The following is a 17637-nucleotide window of genomic DNA, read 5'->3' as shown; positions in this document are numbered from 1 at the left end:
AGCGCTGCGCACCTTGGCGCAGAGCACGGACACCATCATTCGGGCCCTGCTGTGGGAAGAGGGAAGAAAAGTCCAGGCAGCGCCTGAGCGGGAATCGGCAGCGTATGGGTAGCGGTTGTCATTGCTTACTGCTCTAGCGAGGGCCAGAACTGGGGTCAGTTTGATAGGCAAAGTACGCCTCTCTTGCTTCCTTTCCTTCTGGCACTTTCCCCCGTGTGTCCTCGGTGCTTTTGCTTGCAAGAGAAAATATCTTAGTGAGGGGAGCAGGTTTGGTTAGGAGAGTGTCCCATGAACATTTTGGATTCCTTTTTACAACAATGTCCATTTTTATGATTCCTCAGTAAGCCTCATTTTTGTTTGTTGCCTTCACGTATGAGGAAGGAGTGAAACCTGATAACTGAATGTAATTAATTGAGGGAGGGACCAGTGAAGGCAGCTATTACCTCAGAAAGTAAAATACTCAAACTTTTCAGTGGATGTGAATTATAGATAGCTGGACATGAAGGTAGGAAAAAACTCTTACTAGGTTACTAAAAGTAAGATAGTCCCCATGACAAATTAGGTTGTTTCTAAGTCAGAATTATCTTGTAGAGATGATCACTGAAATGTTTGGTGTACTTTCAAGTCAACAGAGGATTAAAAGGAAGCTGGCACAGAAATTTATAACCAAATGATATTTTCAAATAATCTCTTAAGGCAATACAGCTCCTCCTATGATTAGAGATTCTTAACTCAAGGATATTTTGAGATATTAAGTGGTGAATCTCTCCATTTCACATGTCAACTGTCTAACCATGGTTTAATAAAAATAAAATGTTAATGATGAAACAAGGCATTCATGTTCTCAGAGACTAACAGACTTTGTATCAATCAATGGAACGCCTCTTGAGTACATATTTTATGCAAGGCATTGACTGAGGGGGAACTCAAAACCATTTAAGATAAGAAACTTGCTCTAATGGGCCTATAATATAGTTGAGGGAATAAAGCACACACATGACAATGATAACTGTGATATGGTCTCTAGAATTCCAAGATGGTAGGTACTCTGAGAAACCGAGAAAAGGAGAAATCCATGTGTTTGAGGAAGGTTTCACAGGGAAGCTGAGACTTGAATTGGGTCATGAAGAGTGGGTAGGCCTGGCTGGATGAAGAGGAAGAAGTGAGCAGATGAGAAAGTGAGGATGACAAAGGTGCAGGGGAATCTGAGATGCTCATGGGTGGTTCTTAGCAGAAAAAGCAGGATATGAGGTTGCACAAAACGTAGGTTGATGGCATTAATCCAAGAGGTACCTTTGTCCCGTGTGGTGCAAAGAGTAAACAAGTAATAGAATTTACTTCAAAGGAAGCTGAAGCTAACTATCAGGAATACAGTAACACTTTACTTGCCATTGTCACTTTTCCTTTTTTTTTTTTGAGGCAGGGTCTCCCTCTGTCACCCATGCTGGAGTGCAGTGAACGTGGCTCTCTGCAGCCTTGACTTCCTGGACTCAGGCGATCCTCCTGCCTCAGCTTCCCAAGTAGCTGGGACCACAGGCAGGTGACCTGGAGAATTAAAGAAATTTTTTTTTTTTTGTAGAGACAGGGTCTTGCCATGTTGCCCAGGCTGGTCTTGAACTCCTGGGCTCAAGAAATCCTCCCACCTTGGCCGGGCGCGATGGCTGACGCTTGTAATCCCAGCACTTTGGGAGGCTGAGGCGGGCGGATCACGAGGTCAGGAGATCGAGACCACGGTGAAACCCCGTCTCTACTAAAAATACAAAAAAAAATTAGCCGGGCGTGGTGGTGGGCACCTGTAGTCCCAGCTACTCGGAGAGGCTGAGGCAGGAGAATGGCGTGAACCCGGGAGGCGGAGCTTGCAGTGAGCCGAGATGGTGCCACTGCACTCCAGCCTGGGCGACAGAGTGAGACTCCGTCTCAAAAAAAAAAAGAAATCCTCCCACCTTGAGTTCGAGACCAGCCTAGCCAACATGATGAAACCCCGTCTCTACTAAAAAAAAAAAAATACGAAAAATTAGCCAGGCGTGGTGGCAGGCGCCTGTAATCCCAGCTGCTCGGGAGGCTGAGGCAGGAGAATCACTTGAACCAGGGAGGCAGAGGTTGCAGTGAGCCAAGATCGCGCCACTGCACTCCAGCCTGGGCAACAAGAGTGAAACTCGGTCAAAAAAAAGAAATCCTCCACCTCAGCCTCCCAAAGTGTTGGGAATATAGGCGTGAGCCACCACATCTAGCCCATTGTCGCTTTTCTGATTCACCTCAGCTACTTGGAATAACAGTTCCCTCAACCCAGAAGCTGCACTGCAAGTTTATTCTTAACTTTTCTTCTTTTTTTCTCCCCTGTGTTTTTGGTTGGGTGCCAGGTCTTGTTGACCCTACTTACACACTGTTTCTGGCATCTGCTTCTATTTTTGAGTCAGAGCCTCCCTCTGTCGCCCAGGCTGGAGTGCAGTGGCCCCATCTCAGCTCACTGCAACCTCCACCACCCGGGTTAAAGAAATTCTCCTGTCTCAGCCTCCTGAGTAGCTGGGATGACAGGCGCATGCCACCACGCCCGGCTAATTTTTGTATTTTTAATAGAGACGAGATTTCACCATCTTGGCCAGGCTGATATTGAACTCCTGATCTCAAGTGATCTGCCCACCTTAGCCTCCCAAAGTGCTGGGATTATAGGCATGAGCCACCATACCTAGCCTGGCATCTGCTTCTTTTCACTCCTACTGTCATCACACTGATCTGGCGCCATTGGACCATTCCTGTGAATTACCACAGAAGCCCCCTAACATTTTTTTCCTTCCATCTATCATGTGTATTGCCATCACTTCCAAGTTTGTCACATCTCCAGCCAGGACTTCAAATGGCTCCCCATAATCTGTTGCGTTAGGCACAGACCAGCCTGGCATGGGCAATATGGGCAAACTGATTTCTTGCCATTCCGTTTTATTTTCCAGGTCAGTGGAACTATTTGCTCTTTGTGCTTTGCTGTTTGTGCTCTGTGTCTTTGCTCATGTTGGCTTTTTCTATCTTAAATAGTCTCCTTGACTTTAATTGTTCTTACGTATGTTTCAGGGCCATTTCATACGGAACTTCCTTTGTGAAGCTTGTCTGTACTTTTTCTTCTCATCTAGATGAGATGTCTCTCTTCTTTAAGTTTAAACCACCATAACATTAGAGTCTGCCTTTTTGCGATAATTGCCTTAAATCCTGCTTCTACCCACAGTATAAGACTGAAGCTATTTCAAGACATAGACTGTCCTCTTCATCATCCAACTTTGTACATAGTAGGTACTTGGCAAATATATTTTATATTGAAAATAGCTTTGAACCAGGATGGATGCAAAGATAATTCTTTATCCAAACAAAATGTTTGTCATTAAAATCTATAAATAAAGTTGTTTATGTGAGAGAATCCCTTACTGAGAGATCTGTATTGACATAGATAGCTTGGATGAGGCTGCACTAACAAAAACCTCAAGACTTCAGTGGCGTAACAGAACAAAACTTGACTTCTCATTCTTGTGACGTGTCCAGCATGAGTGTACAGGAAACTCTTCACAGTCACTCAGGAACTGAGGCTGATAGAAACTCCATCTTAATATGATACTGCCATGACCATTTTGATTAAACGAAAAGATAGTGGTCAAGTGGTCACTGGCTTTTCAAGTTTCTGTCCCACTGTGGCACATGCCACTTTCATTCCCATTTTCATTGGCCAAAGCAAGTCACATAGCCATGCCTAACTTTAAAGAAGGTTAGAGAATTTCAGTGTTAGCATATGTCTGGGAAGCAAAGAGCCAGAAATATTTGGTGCATAGCACTAATGACTACTGCCTCATCTGTGGTATCACAGCCCATTGAAGATTAGAGGTAGCACATCAGATGGGCTGCAAGAGACAAACATTGACAGTAGCAAGAAATAATAGCTCTAACCATGCATGGGGTAATGGTAGATTCAGAGTCAGAACTCTTACAAGCACTTGTAAATGCTCACAGGCCAAGGGTGTTGATACAAGGGCAATCTGTTACATCCCAGTTATAACACAGTCATTCCTGAGGAATGTCTTTTACAAAACTATGTTACAGCATTCTTAGTAACAAATACAGCAATGGTTCTGAGATAGCAAAAAATAAAAGTTAAATTATAATCAGGGTATTCAATTTATAAGAAATCGGGAAATGTAATAACTTTAGGTGCATTTTCACTCAAATGGTTAAAATTAAAAAATAATCTTAGTTTAACCTTATTGGTTTAATTGAACCTAGCAAACTTGGTATTTGAGGAGGAGGTTTCACTATTGACAAATAATAGAAACAGTGCTGGTTGGAGCCCTGGTTCAGGAGACAGAAGATTTGGGTTCAGATCTTGGCTCTTCCACTATTAATAGTTGTCTGACAGTAAGCAGGAATCTTATTTTTGAGCCTAAGTTTCCTCATCAGTGAAATGCATGGGGCAGTTGTGAGAATTAAACAAGTCAGTTCATGTAAAGTGCTTTGCAGAGCACGTGGTTCACAGTAAGCACTCATGATCACAGTACATCTAACCAGCTGCATCAAGGTTAGAAGAAACTTGAGAAATCAGGTAAGGAGCCCTCAGAAATACAGGTAGAAGGGTTCCCCTGGATTTCCCCACCTTTTTTCTCTCTTGGACAGCATCCCTACGATCTCTTATTTTCACATTTTTCGTATTTTACGTGAGTGTATACATTTCTGTCTCTCCTACTAGACCAGGTGCTCTCATCATTCCATAAATGTGTACTGAACATGAGCTCTGCCAGGCTCTGTGCTAGGTGGTGCCTTGATAGGTATGAAGGACATGTCCCTGGCCTCAAAGAGCCTCCAGTCTAGTAGGACCAGAAGCAAGTAAAGAATACATTATAACCAGAAGCAGAATATATTATAACAAGGGCTGTGGTTGAGGGTCTTGTGGGATCTTCTAAAAGCACACCTGATATCGTGGGGAATATGAGTAGTGGTTTTCTAGGGAAGTTCACATCCGACCTACATCTTGAAAAATCAGTAGTTATTAGCTGGGTGGATATGGGTTTAAAAGGCTTTTCACACGGGCAACAATGTGTGCTGTGGCCTAGAAGCAAAGAATGTGGCTGCATCCTAAAGACACTGGTGTGGCAGGAATATGGAGCGTGTTTGGGGAGTGTGTGGGAAATGAGGCTGCAGAAATCAGTCAAGAATAGATTGTGAAGGTCTTTGTGAGTTATGAAGTTGGAGCTTTATCCTGAAGGTGATTTGGTGCCACTGAAGGATTTGAAGATAGAAAGTGACTACTTTGTCAGCTTTGCCTTTCAGGAGCATCACTGTATGGAAGAGGCAGAATAGTGAATAGCTGTTACCCTCACGTGGGGAGTTCTGAGGTTTGCAGCCATAGTACCATACCTACTACACAGAAGTCATAAAGTATTTATGCAGGATGAAGGTTATAATGAGGTAAGAACTGGACGGAAGGATAGTTACGCTGCTGCAGCATGTGACGGGCATGTCTGTGTGCTTCCTAGAGCTAGATGAGCAGCAGACCAGGATTTCAATCATAGTCTCACCAGTTTCTATTGTGTCACCTTGGATAGGCTTCAGAATCTCATGTCTTCTTGGTTTTCAAATTTGGAAAATGAGGACAAAAATTCCTACCTTGCCAGGTTGTCTGAGGATTGGAGGGAATAGATGTAAAAACCCTGGTCTTGTGCTATTAGTAGATATATACAAATAGTTTAATAATAAAACAGCAGTTATAATATTTCTAACCTTTAGTATATTACCTGATTCATGGTAGGTGATCACTAGTCTTAAATCTCACTACCTAAAGATGCCAACATTGTGGGATTTTTTTTTTTTTTTAGGTAAGTCCTCACTCTATCACCCAGGCTGGAGTGCACTGGCAAGATATGATCACGATTCACTGCAGCCTCAACCTCCCCAGGCTCAGGTGGTCCTCCCACCTCAGCCTCCCAAATAGCTGGTACCACAGGCACTCACGCACCACCACACCCAGCTAATTTTTCGTGTTTTGTGTAGAGACGTGGTTTCACCATATTGCCCACGCTGGTCTCGAGCTCCTGGGCTCAAGCGATCTGCCCAGCTCTGCCTCCCGAAGTGCTGGGTTTACACATGTGAGCCACCACGCCCAGCCACGTTGTGGTTTTATGTATGCATTTATTTTAGGTCTTTTTCTCACCATTATACTAACAAGGATATGCATTTTAAGTGATGGATGATGCTGGGCTGGAAGTGTTAGGCATAAGGGAATTACTCTGAGATCAAAAAGAGGCAGTTGATAAGAATGCCATACGGGCCGGGTGCAGTAGCTCATACATGTGATCCCAGCACTTTGGGAGGCCGAGGTGGGCGGATTATCTGAGGTTAGGAGTTCGAGGCCAGCCTGGCCAATGTGTTGAAACCCCGTCTCTATTAAAAATACAAAAAGTAGGCCGGGCACGGTGGCTCACGCTTGTAATCCCAGCACTTTGGGAGGCCGAGGCAGGCGGATCACGAGGTCAGGAGATCGAGACCACGGTGAAACCCCGTCTCTACTAAAAAATACAAAAAATTAGCCGGGCGTGGTGGCGGGCGCCTGTAGTCCCAGCTACTCGGAGAGGCTGAGGCAGGAGAATGGCGTGAATCCGGGAGGCGGAGCTTGCAGTGAGCCGAGATTACGCCACTGCACTCCAGCCTGGGCGAAAGAGCAAGACTCCGTCTCAAAAAAAAAAAAAAAAAAAAAAAAAAAAAAACACAACAAACAAAAAAAACAAAAAGTAGCCGGACATGGTGGTAGGCGCCTGTAATCCCAGCTACTCAGGAGGCTGAGGCAGGAGAATCGCTTGAACCCAGGAGGCAGAGGTTGCAGTGAGCCGAGATCGTGCCACTGCACCCCAGCCTGGGTGACGAGAGCGAAACTCCATCTCAAAAAAAAAAAAAAAATACCGTACAAATTTAAACATTGTTGCCGGGCGCGGTGACTCATGCCTGTAATCCTAGCACTTTGGGAGGCCGAGGTGGGCGGATTGCCTGAGTTCAGGAGTTCGAGAACGGCCTGGGCAACACGGTGAAACCCTGTCTCTACTAAAATACAAAAAAAAAAAAAAATTAGCTGGGCATGGCAGCGTGCACCTGTAGTCCCAGCTACTCTGGAGGCTGAGGCAGGAGAATTGCTTGAACCTGGGAGGCAGAGGTTGCAGTGAGCCGAGATCACGCCACTGCATTCCACCCTGGGCGACAGAGCGAGACTCTATCTCCAAAAATAAAAGATTTAAACACTGTTTAAATGCCAACAGTTTATATGGCATTTAGCTATTCCTAACCCTGGCTCAGAGGTGACACAAGTGTGTGTGACCATAATATACTCACCAGATGGGGTTGCTAAAATATACACACTTCTCCTCGGCCTGTCATTGCTGACTTCTTCCCCCTGAAATTTTGCTCCTCCTCAGTCATCTTCTGATGATTTTTTTAAACATGATAATGGAAGTTTAATTCATATTTATTTTCCATTAGATTCTTTATCTGATCATCCTGGCTTGACATGAGTTCCTCCTCTCTGAACTCCTGTAGAACTTAATTTATGTTACTCTGATGAAATGTCATCTACTGCCTTGGCCCATTATTTGTCTATATATCATAAATTTCCTCTTCCTTGATGTCAGTTTTTCTTGCAAAGTAACTGAAAGGTGGCATGTTTATGTATTTTTAACACAGCTTAAAAACTCACTGAACCCTTTTGTTTGGAATATGTTAAATCAGGAAATTCTGTTACTGAGGATTTAAAGTATGTAGCAGTTGTTCTCTTGGTCTCAGGATTCCCTTAAAGTTTAAAAATTATTGAATATTCCCAAATAACTTTCATGTTTGTGAGTATTGTCTGTCGATATTTAATGTTTTAAAAATCACTGAGTACAAAAAAAAAATGATAAAAAATGTTCATGGCTGGGCGCAGTGGCTCACGCCTATAATCCCAGCACTTTGGGAGGCTGAAGTAGGGGGATCACTTGAGCTCAGGAGTTTGAGACCAGCCTGGGCAACAGAGTGAAACCCCATATCTACCAAAAATACAAAAAAATTAGCCAGGCGTGGTAGCACATGCCTCTGGTACCCCCTACTTGGGAGGCTGAGGTGGGAGGATTGCCTGAGCCTGGGAGGCAGAGGTTGCAGTGAGCCGAGATCATGCCACTACACTCTAGCCTGGGGGACAGAGTGAGACTCTGTCTAAAAAAAGAAAAAAAAGTTCAGCCTGGGTAACATAGTGAGACTACATCTCTTCAAAAAATTAAAAAATTAGCCAAGCATGGTGGCACATCCCTGTAGCCCCAGCTACTAGGGAGGCTGACAGCAGGATTGCTTGAGCCTAGGAGGTTGAGGCTGCACTAAGCTGTGATCATGGTACTGCACTTCAGCATGGGTGACAGAGTGAGACCCTGTCTCAAAAATCACAATAACCCACAAGCATGCATACTGTTAACTGTGAGAAGAATCGTGGTCACCTCATCATGTTATGTAACCTCTAGAAAACTGCTGGACCCTCATAAGAGAACAAGAGTGAACAAGGCAAAGAATGTCTTAGAATTACTGTGAAAATAGTTCTAAACTCGTGGACCCCCTAAAAGGGTCTTGGGGACCCTTGAGGGTCCTTGGACTACACTTTGAGAACTGCTGGTATATAGATACGAGTTTTTGTGTGACTTTTATATTCTTTTGGTAACAACATAAGGATGGAAACATTAAAAACGTCTGTTCAAAATGCACTCAACAGTTTTCTTTAAAAAACAGCTAGTTTCTAGCCTCTGATAATATTAATGGCAAAGACCACAATTACTTTTGCACCAACCAAAATAGATGTTTGTCTTGGAAGGGCAGCTGTGTATATTTTTGGAGTATCTGCTAGGTGCCATACTGCTTACATTTGCCATCCCAGGAAAGGTCACTAAACTGAGAACAACAACATTTTTGTAGAAGAAAAATATGTAACTGCTCTTTAAGTTCTAGAACTCTTATAAGCACTTGGTGACATGATAACTGGAAAACTTTTTCGTGGTGCAGGTTTCAGAGTTTCTCGCTGTCTCATTGTCGAGTTTAGTTATGATCCTATTTAAAAGATCCCATTACGGGCTTGCTTTGGCAGCACATATACTAAAATTGGAACGATACAGAGAAGATTAGGATGACACACAAATTTATGAAGTGTTCCATAAAAAGATCTTTTTAACATCCAATTTTTACGGAACTAACCATATTGATGTCATCTGTACTGCATGAACCGTACTACATTAGGACGTGAATGAGTGAATGGCGGTACCACACGCTCTACGCTGTGGAATTTTCACACTTCCTGAGGAGTCTTCCTGAACCTCATGTGCCACAGACATCTGATTTAGGGACTGCGTGAGGAGGCCAGTGTCCATGAAATTAAATACCAGAGAAGTTTATAAATAAGAGGTGTGGTATTTTTCTTCTAATACCCGGCTGAATCACTTTGAGTGCCCTTCGAGGTATACATCCCGTACATTCCCTCTTTGAGGGCAAATGGCCTGGGCTGTTATAATGGCCTCTTCTTGCTCTGTGCTTAGCCTTCTCCAGTCTGTTCTCCATATTGCTACACGAGCAGCCTTTCTAAAACGTAGATTTATGTCATTTGTCTGTGTACGTGGTTCCTCATTGCCAATGGGATAAATTTCAGACTCCTTAGCGTGGCTTATAATCCCTCTCCTGCCCTTCTGCTTCAGCTTCCCAGAGTCAGTTTAATTCAGGCAACGCCTCTGAAGCTTTTCCTGAGCCTCTTAGATAATTATTAATTGCCATAATCTCATAACATTTGTTACTTGTTTATTCCATAACTGCACGCATCACCCTGCTCCTTGAGGGCAGGCACCACTCCCTGTGTGTCCACTGCTTTACTCAGGTGTGTAATAATGGCTTTTGCTGGGACTGATAAGATGGCATAGCTGCTAGCATAGTTCCAGCATAGTTACTTTGCAATAGTCCAGCATAGTTTTTCTAAAATATGTCTTTCCTTTCTAAAAAAATATATGAGCAGATAAACAATATGGAACTACTGCATAGGCCTAAAACATGTAAAGTCTCAGAAATAGTAGCAAGGAAAGGGAACATTTATATTTTCTTTTTCTTTTTTTTTTTTCAAAATGGGGCCTTGCTCTGTTGCTTAGGCTGGAGTGCAGGGGTGCAGTTACAGCTACTGCAGCCTCGACCTCCTGGGCTCAAGTGATCCTCCCACCTTAGCCTCCTGAATTGCTGGGATTACAGGTGCACACCACCATGCCCTGATAATTTTTTTTTCTTTTGTATGTTTTTGTAGAGATGGGGTTTTGCCATGTTGCCCAGGCTGGTCTCAAACTCCGGAACTCAAGTGATATGCCCACCTTAGCCTCCCAAAGTATTGGGATTACAGGCATGAGCCACCGTGCCCGGCCTATATTTTCTAATGATGTATTTTACACATACAAGAACAGAACAAATAGTTATACCTATCATTAATTTTTTTTTTTAAATGAGACAGAGTTTCACTCTTGTTGCCCAGGCTGGAGTGCAATGGCACGACCTTGGCTTACTGCAACCTCCACCTCCCGGGTTCAAGCGATTCTCCTGCCTCAGCCTCCCGAGTAGCTGGGGTTACAGGCATGTGCCACCACTCTCAGCTAATGTTTGTATTTTTAGTAGAGACAGGGTTTCTCCATGTTGCTCAGGCTGGTCTTGAACTCTGGACCTCAGGTGATCCACCCACCTCGGCCTCCCAAAGTGTTGGGATTAGAGGCGTGAGCCACCACGCCTGGCCCTATCATTAAATCTTTTTTTTTTTTTTTTTTTTTTTTGAGATGGAGTCTCGCTCTGTCGCCCAGGCTAGAGTGCAGTGGTGCGATCTCGGCTCACTGCAAGCTACCCCTCCTGGGTTCACACCATTCTCCTGCCTCAGCCTCCTGAGTAGCTGGGACTATAGGTGCCCGCCACCATGCCCGGCTAATTTTTTGTATTTTTAGTAGAGATGGGGTTTCACCGTGTTAGCCAGGATGGTCTCGATCTCCCGACCTCGTAATCTGCCTGCCTCGGCCTCTCAAAGTGCTGGGATACAGGCGTGAGCCACCGCGCCCATCTATCATTAAGTCTTAATATGCCATCTTGCTTGAGTTTTTTTTTATTTTTTAAATAAAGAGAACATTACATTTTTACTGAAAGGCTTCCTAATGTGTTTTTCCCTTCTTCTCCCTCCTTCAACAGAAAAAAGCCACTGTTTGAGTTAAAGGTGTTTAAAGTTCCCATACGTGTTTTTATCCTTCTGCTACATCTTTTTTTTTTTTTTTTTTTTTTTTTTTTTTTTTTTTTTTTAGGGTGGAGTCTCAGTCTGTCACCCAGGCTGGAGTGCAGTGGAGTGATCTTGGCTCACTGCAACCTCCACCTCCCAGGTTCACATGATTCTCCTGCCTCAGCCTCCCAAGTAGCTGAGATTACAGGGGCCCACCACCACGCTTGGTTAATTTTTGTATTTTTAGTAGAGACAAGGTTTCACCATGTTGGCCAGGCTGGTCTCAAACCCCTGACATCAGGTGCTCTGCCTGCCTTGGCCTCCCAAAGTGTTGGGATTACAGGCGTGAGCCACCACACCAGGCCTCTGACCTACTTCTAAAGGGAGTACCTGGCCAATGACAAAGTATTTTTCAGCTTTACTCTTCTGTTCTCTGTTTTTAAAACCATTGTAGGTCATCTGATTTCTACTCAGGAAGTCACTGACTACTCATCTTGCAGGAGTCTGGATCCAATTAAAAGAGATAAATCACGTGGTAATTTGAATAGATAAGGTTTAATGTAAGAATTACTTAACTATTACAGAGAATTGGAGTAATGCAAGACTAGCTAATAAGAAGTAAAGAAATAAGCACACAGAAAGATGGTTAACATCATCAGCCTTCAGGGGAGTGCAGATCAAAACTACCATGAGATGCTACCTCACACTCTGTGGTGGCTGGAATCAAAACAGCAGATAAGAATAAGTGGTGGCTTGGGGCCAGGCACGGTGGCTCATGCTGGTAATCCTAGCACTTTGGGAGGCCAAGATGAGTGGATTGCCTGAGCTCAGGAGTTCGAGACCAGCCTGGGCAACATGGTGAAACCTCGTCTCTACTAAAATACAAAAATCAGCCGGGTGTGGTGGTGGGTGCCTGTAATCCCAGCTACATGGGAGGCTGAGGCACGAGAATTGCTTGAACCTGGGAGGGTGAAGTTGCAGTGAGCCAAGACCATGCCACTGCACTCCAGCCTGGGCAACAAAGTGAAACTGTGTCTCAAAAAAAAAAATAAGCAGTGGCTTGGGAGGCTGAGGTGGGCGGATCACTTGAGGTCAGGAGTTTCGACACCAGCCTGGCCAACATGGCGAAAGCCTGTCTCTACTGAAATTATAAAAATTAGCCAGGTATGGTGGCATATGCCTGTAATCCCAGCTACTCTGGAGGGTGAGGCAGGAGAATCACTTGAAACTGAGAGGCGGAGGTTTCAGTGAGCCGAGATCACGCCGCTGCATTCCAGCCTGAGCGACAGAGCAAGACTCTGTCTCAAAAAAAAAAAAAAAAAAGAATAAGCAGTGGCTTACATCTATAATCCCACCACTTTGGGATTTGAAGTGGGAGGATTACTTAAGCCCAGGAGTTAGAGACCATCCTGTGCAACACAGTGAGACCCCATCTTTACAAAAAATAGAATAATTAGCCAGGCATGTAGTCCCAGCTGCTCAGGAAGCTGAGGCAGGAAGATTGCTTGAGCCTAGGAGGCTGCAGCTGCACTGAGCTGAGGTCATGACACTGCACTCCAGTCTGGATCACAGAGTGATACCCTGTCTCTTAAAGAAAAAAATAATAAGTGTTAGAGCTGGTGATGTGAAGAAATTGGAATGCTCATTCGCTGCTGGTGGGAATGTAAAATGTGTAGCCACTTTGGAAACACGCTGTCATTTCTTCAAGCAGTTAAACAGAATTACCATACAACCAGTAGATGTCGTTCTAGGTGTCCTAGTCCATTTTGTGTTACTATAACAATAGCTGAGACTGGGTAATTTATAAAAAACAGATTTATTTCTTACAGTTTTGGAGGCTGGGTAGTCCAAGATCAAGGGGCTGGCATGTGGTGAGGGCCTCCTTGCTGTATCATCTCATGGCAGGACCTGGAAGGGCAAGAGAGAGTGAGGGAGAGAGAGAAAGAGACTGAACTCACAGCCTCAAGCCCTTTTATAATTGACATTAATCCGGTCATGAGGGTGGAGTCCTCATGACCTAAATGCCTCTCATTAGGCTGCACCTCCCAGCACTGTTGTATTGGAGATTAAGTTTCCAACACATGCTTTTTTGGGGGACATGTTCAAACCACAGCTCTAGTTACATACCCACTTCCACTCTTAGGTGTATGCCCAAGAGTATGTCCATACAAAAATGTATACGTGAATGTTCATAGCAGCGTTATTCAGCCAAAAAGTAGAAACAACCCAAATGTCTTGCCAGCTGATGAATGGATAAATAAAATATGGTATATTCCTAGATTGAAATAGTATTCAGCAATAAAAACAATGAAGTACTGGGCCAGGCATAGTGGCTCATGCCTATAATTCTGGCAATTTGGGAGGCTGAAGCAGGAGGATTGCTTGAGGCCAGGAGTTCAAGACTAGCCTGGGAAACATAGTGAGACCTCGTCTCTACAAAAGTAAAAAATTAGCCAGGCGTGGTAGTGCATACCTGTAGTTTCAGTTACTTGGGAAGTTGAGGTGGGAGGATCACTTGAGCCCAATAGTTGGAGGCTGCGGTGTGCCATGATCGTACCGCTGCACTCTAGCCTGTGCAACAGAGCAAGACCCTGTCTCTTAAAAAAAAAAAAAGAAGAAATGAAGTACCTATCATTAAATCTTTTTTTTTTTTTTTTTAATGAGATGGAGTTTCCCTCTTGTTGCCCAGGCTGGAGTGCAATGGCATGACCTTGGCTTACTGCAACCTCCACCCACCAGGTTCAAGTTATTCTCCTGCCTCAGCCTCCCGAGTAGCTGGGATTACAGGCATGTGCCACCACGCCCAGCTAATTTTGTAGTTTTAGTAGAGACGGGGTTTCTCCGTGTTGGTCAGGCTGGTCTCGAACTCCCGACCTCAGGTGATCCGCCCACCTCAGCCTCCCAAAGTGCTGGGATTACAGGCATGAGCCACTGTGCCTGGCTCTTTTTTTGTTTTGTTTTGAGATGGAGTTTTGCTCTTGTCCAGGCTGGAGTGCAATGGTGTGACCTCGGCTCGCTGCCACCTCCGCCTCCTGGGTTCAAGCGATTCTCCTGCCTCAGCCTCCTGAGTAGCTGAGATTACAGGCATGTGCCACTGCGCCTGACTGATTTTGTACTTTTAGTAGAAACACGGTTTCACCATGTTGGTCAGGCTGGTCTTGAACTCCTGACCTAAGGTGATCCACCTGCCTCGGCTTCCCAAAGTGCTGGGCTTACAGGCGTGAGCCACATGCCCGGCCCTCTTATGTATTTCTTTTCAAGCACACTGTAACTGATTGAATAATCAGTTAGTCAACAGACAGTTTTTGAGCACCTACCAGGGATAAAATGGTGAACAAAATAGACATGTTCCTTGCCTGGATCAGCCAGAATATAAATATTAAATTATTGTAAATACTTAGAAAATTATAAGTGCACAATGTAATGGGATAGGGATATATAGGTATGGTAGGACTATATGACAGGGAGACCTAACCTAAAGCCTGGAGACAGGTAATACTTCCCTAAAGAATTAAGGTTTTAGCTGAGACGTAAAAGATAAGTAACAGTTGGCTAGATGAAGTGGTGGGGTCAGGAGGGCTTCAGCCTGACATTGGGAGGTAAATAAAGTGGTGGGTCAGAAGGGCTTCAGCCTGACATTGGAAGGGCATGATAAGTTGAAAACACTGAGAGAAGCTCCATGTTGCAGGCTCATAAAAAGATGAGGTGGCAAGAGATGTGGAGGAGAGCTGGGAAGGGGCCAGATGTCTAGGCTTTGTTTAAGGAGTCTGAGACTTTACCCTAAAGAAAATGGGAAATGTATGAAGTTTAAGCCTGGGAGTGAAATAATCCTATCACGTTGGCTGCTGTGTGGAGAATGAATTGGGCAAGGGCAAGAATGGATGTAGGAGGCTTACTAGGCTATTGTAGTAGTCCATGCAAAAGGTTATGGTGACTTGAATTAGGATGGTGGCAGTGAAGAGGGAGGGATGTGTGGCTTCAGGAAGTATTTAGGGATAAAATTTGTAGGACTTGATTGATGATGTGTGCAGGATGAGAGTGAAGAGGAGTCTAGTGTCAAGGCTAATTTCCAGGTTTCTTACAGAAGCATCTGTGAAAGGGTTGACTTTGATTGAGATAGTAGATGCTGGAGGAAGAGGAATTCCTTGGGGTGAAACATCTAGATGATGAGGTGTAGCAAGAAGTTACATACTTGGACTTGGAACTCAGAAGGGATATCTACGCTGAATATGTAAAATTTGGGATAGTGACATAGTTTGGATATTTGTTCTCTCCAAATTTAATGTTGAAATTTGATCCCCAGTGTTGGAGGTAGAGCCTAGTGAGAGGTCTTTGGGTCATGGGAGCGGATCCCTCATAAACTGCTTGGTGCAGTCTCTGCATAATGAGTGACTTTTCCCTCAGAGCTGGTTATTTAAAAGAGGCGGCCGGGTGCGGTGGCTCATGCTTGTAATCTCAGCACTTTGGGAGGCCGAGGCGGGCGGATCACGAGGTCAGGAGATCGAGACCACGGTGAAACCCCGTCTCTACTAAAAATACAAAAAATTAGCCAGGCGTGGTGGTGGGCGCCTGTAGTCCCAGCTACTCGGAGAGGCTGAGGCAGGAGAATGGCGTGAACCTGGGAGGCGGAGCTTGCAGTGAGCCGAGATTGCGCCACTGCATTCCAGCCTGGGCAACAGAGCGAGACTCCGTCTCAAAAAAATAAATAAATAAATAAAAATAAAAAAAAAAATAAAAGAGGGTGGCAACCTTCCCCTCTCTCTCTTCTCTCCTTTTTTTTTTTTGAGATGGAGTCTCGTTCTATCGCCCAGGCTGGAGTGCAGTGGCATGAACTGGGCTCACTGTAACCTCAGCCTCCCAGATTCAAGTGATTCTTCTGCCTCAGCCTCCTGAGTAGCTGGGATTACAGGCATGCACCACCACACCCAGCTAAGTTTTGTATTTTTAGTAGAGACGGGAGTTCACCGTGTTGGCCAGACTGGTCTCAAACTCCTGACCTCAGGTGATCCACCTGCCTCAGCCTCCCAAAGTGCTGGAATTACAGGCGTGAGCCACCACGCCCAGCCTTCCCTCCTCTCTTGGCATGTGATGTCTGCTCCCTTTCCCCTTCTGCCATGAACGGAAGTACCCTGAAGCTCTCATCAGAAGTGGATGCTGGTGCCTTGCTTCTTATACAGCCTACAGAACTGTGAGCCAAATAAACTCTTTTCTTTAGAAATTACCCAGTCTCAGGTATTTCTTTTTTCTTTTTTTATATCAGTCGCAAGTATTTCTTTTTTCTTTTTTTTTAGACAGAGTCCTACTCTGTTGCCCAGGATGGAGTGCAGTGGCATGATCTCAGCTCACTGCAACCTCTGCCTCCTGGGTTCAAGTGATTCTTCTGTCTCAGCTTCCCGAGTATTTGGGTTTACAGGCACACATCACCATGCCTGGCTAATTTTTGTATTTTTAGTAGAGATGAGGTTTCACCATGTTGGCCAGGCTGGTCTCGAACTCCTGACCTCAGGTGATCTGCCCGCCTCGGCCTCCCAAAGTGCTGGGATTACAGGCGTGAGCCACCGTGTCCAGCCTCAGGTATTTCTTTATAGCAAAGTAAATGGACTAAGAGTCAGCATAATGGTGGTAAATGAAGTCACAGAAGAGGATGACATTGCTTTGGGGATATCTGCAGAATGAGAATGTAAGAAAGCCTAAGATAGCACCCTGAGCTGCTCTCTATATTTAAAATTGTTGTGTGTGTATGTATATATATGTATGCATATATATATGCATTCAAATTATACCTTTAGAATGTATTACTTTTTGGAATGTGTACAAATTATATTGTGTCTAGAGTTGGGGAATATAATTGGAAATATATTTATTTATTTATTTATTTATTTATTTATTTATTTTTTGAGATAGGGTCTCACTCTGTTTCCCAGTCTGGATTGCAGTGGTGCAATCTCAGCTAACTGCAACGTCTGCCTCCCGTGCTCAAGTGATCTTCCTGCTTCAGCCCCATGAGTAGCTGGGACTACAGGCCCTCACCACCACACCTGGCTATTTTCATTTTTTTTATTTTGTAGAGCTGGGGTTTTGCCATGTTGCCCAGGCTGGTCTCAAACTCCTGAGCTCATGCCATCTGCCTTCCTCAGCCTCCCAAAGTGCTGGGATTACAGGCTATTTTATTTTTAAACAAACTCTTCTTGAGTGTTACTATATTTGAGGCACTATGTTGATAAATGTTAGTGATTTAACAGACCTGAATTATAGGTTCTTTTTTCAAATTGTATGCTAATTATCTGCAGAGACAGAAAAAGAGACAAGATGTTTTCTAAATGCTATGATAGAGATGAGCATGGGATGTTATGGAGCACAGTCATGGTGTAGGACTGTGATTAAGG

At 44.3% G+C, this 17637-nt stretch overlaps 1 protein-coding gene and 1 pseudogene across 1 annotated transcript in view; both read left to right on the top strand.

Annotated features, from left to right (window-relative positions):
- Positions 1–17637, top strand: part of ST3GAL3 (ST3 beta-galactoside alpha-2,3-sialyltransferase 3) — a 224154-nt gene that overhangs the window by 2386 nt on the left and 204131 nt on the right.
- On the top strand, positions 9107–9200 carry LOC129469291 (uncharacterized; annotated as a pseudogene).

Source organism: Symphalangus syndactylus, chromosome 12 (assembly GCF_028878055.3).
Source record: "Symphalangus syndactylus isolate Jambi chromosome 12, NHGRI_mSymSyn1-v2.1_pri, whole genome shotgun sequence".
NCBI lineage: Eukaryota > Metazoa > Chordata > Mammalia > Primates > Hylobatidae > Symphalangus > Symphalangus syndactylus.
The sequence above is the reverse complement of the archived record's forward strand: the minus strand, read 5'-3'. Positions and strand labels throughout refer to the sequence as shown.